The sequence below is a fragment of the Schistocerca serialis genome, chromosome 9 (assembly GCF_023864345.2).
Source record: "Schistocerca serialis cubense isolate TAMUIC-IGC-003099 chromosome 9, iqSchSeri2.2, whole genome shotgun sequence".
NCBI classification, from domain to species: domain Eukaryota; kingdom Metazoa; phylum Arthropoda; class Insecta; order Orthoptera; family Acrididae; genus Schistocerca; species Schistocerca serialis.
This window is the reverse complement of record NC_064646.1, coordinates 296,091,983-296,097,982: the sequence shown is the minus strand read 5'-3', so window position 1 is coordinate 296,097,982 and position 6,000 is coordinate 296,091,983.

Sequence of the window (6,000 nt, the reverse complement as noted above, 5' to 3'; positions counted from 1 at the left end):
AGTAATGAATAACATATCTCCAATTGTCCTGCAGCATTGTCATCATCTTAGAGATGGAACCTCGCTCTGGACATAGCAGCAAATTGGCAAGTGCATTATGCATACTAATAGGGTATGTGAGATCTGCCTCCACAATACACCCTACATCAGAATCATCTGCCATGCCACTATTTTTAAACATCTCACCTAATCAGTTGAGATCTTCCTCAGGTACCCACTGAAACCCACCAAATGGCAGCAACCGTTGCATGGCTTGTCCATATAAGTTATTCACATCAAAAACATGTTGTAGCTAGACTCAATGGATGAGCTGAACATCTCACCCATATGGGGGTTATTTGCCTTGGTATGCCTATGGACACAATGGCAAAGTCCCCCACAGATTCCTGACTCAAAGAAAAGAAACATGTCCACATTGGTCAATAGTTTGATAGTTTTCTTGAGGATTGCATCCCAAGAGAAGCCCAGTTCTGTATTATAAATGGCAGATTCGAGTTTGTATGTGGTCATGCACACAGCATGTATTTATAGCTTTGTGTATTTGCCCAACGTTGGGATATTAAATTCCAGCCAGACATTTACAGCATGCTCATACTTTGCATCCATTATTGTATGGCATGTGAGATTACTGGAGAATACAACTATGTTGTGTAGTCTTGTTTTATTGAGTTCTGCCATACTATCTAGATATCCATATGAGAAAACCCCATTCCTAGTAGCAAGCTGAAACATTGCATCATTAGAAAATGCACCTTGGGTGATGTGCATGTCACCTTAATATATTGTTTCAACAAGTTTCTGGAGTTTGTCAGCAAGGCCATTGAGTAGGAAAGAGAATAGTATTCAATCTCCATCCTGACACCAGTGCTGTGCTGGCCTAGGTCTTGAAGCATAGGATATCAGTCAGTAAGTGAGACCCTCTTCCTCCATGATGTCACAACTCACAGGTATAATCACTAACTAAAGATGCTAAGTGAGTCACAACAGCAATCAAAATGGCAACCTATGGCTGCAGTGAGCGTAGCCCTTGTGTAGCAAGGACTCAGGTGTATCTTTTCTGTTTTTATTTTTGCTACTTCTGTTTCTATTTTCACTTTAATCGTGTCATGTAGCTTGTGTATTGACTTGCTGCTGTACCTGTTGTTTTTTGCTATAGTGATGATAATGTTATATTTAGTTTCTTGTTAGTGATATTCCAATGTGATTCATTAGGAAATTAGTTTAATGATTCTTATCAATTCTTCTATGATGATGTTTTGGGTTCCTTTGTTTCCTGTCAGGTGTATTTTCATGATGTGGCTTGTGCCACCAACTGGGACTGAAGTAAATACATGTATATGAAGATGGTGATTGGTGATCTTTCAGCTCTCGAAGAATGAAATTACAATGAAATCCAGACCATTAGCTGCTTAAAGGATTTGATAAATATCAACAGGGACATGTGTTACATCAAAGGATATCAATTTAGCCGTCAATGGGATTAGTGTATTTTTTATATTTCACATTGATTCTAAGGAGTTTCTTATACATCTATTGTTCTCTTGTTTGAAATGTTCAGTTACATATTTGGGTGCAAGCTTTGCAATGTGGAATATGGGAGGTCTCTTGAAACTAACTGGCCTCATGGGAGCACTGCCATTATGTATTTTGGGCTGGCTTTTTTGTATTATGTTCTTTGTATTTTGTATTTTTTTAATTTTTGAATTAAGTTTGTATTAAGTTTTATTTGTTTTTTAAATATTCAGTTACGTATTTGGGTGCAAAATTTGTAATACATTATAAGGGAGCAATCCTGAAATTGATAAATGGTATCATGGGAACATCGGCTTCATGCGTTTTGTGCTGGCTTCTGACCATTTGTGCTGCTGAATCTTTTTGCATTAAGTTTTGTTTGTGTCTCTTTGTGGCTAAATTGAGATATTTTTACACCTTTTTCAGTTTGATTTAAAATCTATTATTTGTATTAGACTTCAGTCATTGAAAATTATTTTTCTGTAGCAGTTATTTTGATTCATTCACGTACCTAACGACTGCATTGTTACTTTTGTTGATTTTGTAGCTGTCCCCACCCTCCCTGTATTTTGTTTTTATTAACTTAATTGTTAGTGTTTTGTTATCTTCCATTTTCTCTCTAAGACTGTTTTTTGTGAAGCCATATACTTGTTCTGATATAAGTATCCTGATTAACCCTACTTTTATGTATTAGTTTTTTTATCCTCATGCCACTATTTGTTCTGTTTATAATATGATGTAATGTCTACATTTATTAATTCATTCTTATTACTGTTTAAGAGTTTTCCCAAGCAAATTTGTTTCTCTTTCACTTAGTTGTATGCCGATGAGATTCGTTATTTTTTGGTAAAATGTGCAGGTCGAAATGTCCTGAAATACAGGAATGTATGTGTGATTTCTCCAGAAACTGTGTTTTCTTGTGTAAATTTCCTTTCTTCTTTTGTGTATTCTGCTATTCTGTTGACACTTTCTTAGTTATCTGTTCTGCTTTGTCAGTCATGTAGCTCATGGACTGCAGGACTGGTCAGGTAAATTGCTGTCTGCAGGTGTAAATTGTACAGTTTTTGTTTAGTCTAAGTTCTTTTAGTAGTGTTGCCTAAATTCATTATTTAATCAAGATGACTGCACTGCTAACTGGGTTTTGTGCGGTTCTGGTGAATCACAAGGTATCTTTACATTATTGTAATTTAGTATCAAACGATATTATTTGAACTTCTTCTTGAATTTCAAATCGTCTTTTGTCCTGTGGAGTTGTATAAGGTTCTTCTTAGATGTGTTGTAGGTCTGTGACAGAGATTCTTACAGACAGCAATGATATTGTTTATATTTGCAGCAATCTCCCTCAGTTGCTATTTCAGTTTATGCATTATCATATCATTTACACATATGAAAAAAGCCTGCCTTTTGCAACAAAGGTTTTAATTATTTTTACCAAATATTTTTCATTTATTCAAGCTACGTTTCATCAGTCGCCTATAATACAAAGAAAATAATTTAATAATACATAGGCAGCTTATTTAAGCTAACTAGCTGTATACAAATATCGTTAGGTTTTTGTACACTTATATTCATTTTTATGTCCTTTTCAAAACTGACACAAAACGAGCGTAATAAAAATGCACAATATACTTGTTAACAGTGAGATAATTTAAATAAGCTGCCAATAATAAATGCATACCTTCTACCAAAGTATGTATAATTAAATAATTTTGTAAATACTGTGAACCTCAGCTGATGCCTAACATGAAGAGGCAAATCGTGTTTAATACACACAACTGCAACATTCAGTAGCAAAAGATGATTTTTTTCTTACCTACACGACAAAGCATAATTTACTAACATGTTACAGTAGAATAAAGAGCAGCCCACCAAAGATAGTTAACATCACCAGAACTTGTGATCTATAAGCAAACAGAAGAAAAATAAGAAATCTTGTGTTGCTTAGGGCAGAACCATCAAAATATGTTTGAAGGACAAGTAAATCACTGAACCCTTTAACTCATAGACGAGTGCATCATTTCCATTTCTTCCAGGGTTTCTACCAAGGCACATAATTTAGTTTCTTTACTGTCAAAATCATCATAAATCTCTGTTTAGAGCTGCCCACTGAATTTTACATTCAAACGTCACCTCCCATAAATTAGCACATTGTCTTTGCTCCATCTTCATTATATCTTCATTATTTCTTTTCAAACTATAGGTACCTCATATTTATCTTGACTCTGGATATATTCCGTGACTTTTAGTAGTGTACAGCATGAATAGATACTTTATATTGTTATTCTATTCCAGATCAATTTAATTATGTTTTGCACTTCTATTCTAACCAAAAAATAAAGAAAATCCTTCTGCTATGCCAGTGAGACGACTTTTTTAAATTTTGAAAAATGATGAATGTCTTCCATCTCACATTATATCCCATTAACATTAGATTTCCCAAGGAAACCACTCTCTCCATTTTTGTAAATCTAAACTGAAGCTCTCTGTAAGTAGGTCATAAAGACCAGTGAATTACAGCAGCAACTACACTTGGTGGGCACCGGTCTCAAGAAACAACAACCAATGCTCATTGATAACTCTTCTTGAAATCACAAATACAGTTCCTATTAGTATTTCGGAATATATTGAAGTAACAATGTCAGTTTCTCCACTCACCTGCACCACACAGTTTACATGTTCAGTTCATATAAAAACAATTTCAAATGATTAATCTCATCATCAGGTACCTACAAAAGACCGAGTTCCTATACAACCCACCTCATCATAGATCTAATAATGCAAAGTACAAATAGTAATGAACAAATGAAACACAAATGCCATGAGAAGAAAGCAGAGATGAGATACATACAGCTTTCTATCAGTTACACGGGATGCTACCACTTATAGTATCATGTGCAACGCTAAATACATTGGCAGCCATTAGATCATAACTTTTCAGTAAAGACGTTGACATATATGGCAATCACAAGAGAAAAGAGAGGGTAGTCAAAGAAACAACAAACTTTTAAAAAATGAGGTTCTGAGAAAGAAAAGCACAGCTTGTGTCGATGAAACAACCATGATAAATTTTTTTTTATTTGCTCGTTTATTTCTAAATTTTATGGATGTTACAAATAGATTCAACCGATTTCACAATAATATTTTTCTACATGAATGAAGATAGAAATTTGGGGTACATTTTACCTTAGTATAGCAGTACAGACCTTTTGTTTAAAAAAATCGGGCCTTACACAGGTAGGAGGGTATCTTCCATACATGCGAACCTGCCACCTTTCAGTACTTTTGACAATTATGTTAGTATCAAAATTTTGATTTACTTTTCAGAAATATTCAGCTCTTTATCCACAGGACTTTAATCCTGTATTTAATACCCGCAACGATGCCACAAAAGACTCCAACCAGATATATGACGAATGGCTAATTCCCTTCAAGAATGACGAGTGGACTTGTATCGATTACGTGCAAAACTCTGTGTCTTGATCAAGCACACGGGGGGTTTTTCCTTACATTAATAGCCATGTTTTGACACTGCTGGTCATGTCTTCGAATGCTTTGAGCTGGATGACGTGCAGTGCTCGGCAAAATTCATGCCACACAATTGAATTGCATCTGCTGAAATGGAGAATGCAAAATGTCCTTCGCTGTTGTGCCACCTCGACTCAACACACAGTGGGTAATGAACGGGGGAGAGGACAAGATAAAGACTCCAGGGTGACATCTCCGGCAACTTAAAATTGGTGCAGTGGTAAATTTTTCGATGCGAAAGTTAAAATTCACCCCAAGATTCTACATTCTTTCACGTGGAAGATATAATCATGTGAATTCTGATGAATGTTTTTGACACACTCTTCATTTTGTCGTATGTTTAATTTTCTTGACTTGAACATGAGGGACACCATTCTACATGTTAAGGAGGTTCCTGGTCCTCGTTTTCGACTCCAAACTGTCATGGTTACTAAACCAGAGAGACCTAAAATCCAGGACCCAGAAGGCACAGGTCTGGGGAGCGGACAGGGGCGTCTGCTCCAGTTTTATAGGGTTCTCCTGCGATCGCTGCTGGACTATAAGTGCATAGTATATGGATTGGCGAGGCTTTTGTATCTGAAAATGATTGACGATATCCATTATGAGATGATCAGGCTGGCCATGGGTGCTTACAGAACCAGCCCCATACCCGGTCTCTGTGCTGAGGCTGGGGAACCATAACTCACCATCCGAGGGCGACTCGTGTTGCACCAGGCCTGTGAGACCCTCGCTGCTCCAAATTCACTGGCGAACCATACTGTTTCTCACCCGTCTGTGTAACGCCATTTCTCCAACCACGCAAGAGCAGGTAGGCCATTTGGGATCCGCACAAAGTGTGTATTGGTACAGTCTCAAATCCACGGTTTTAACTGCCTGCCACCATGGTTACAGCAGAGAGTCACAGCCGTTTTAGGTGTAGTGCAGTACAGGAGAGGCTGCACTCCCACATGTGTTTTTTAATAC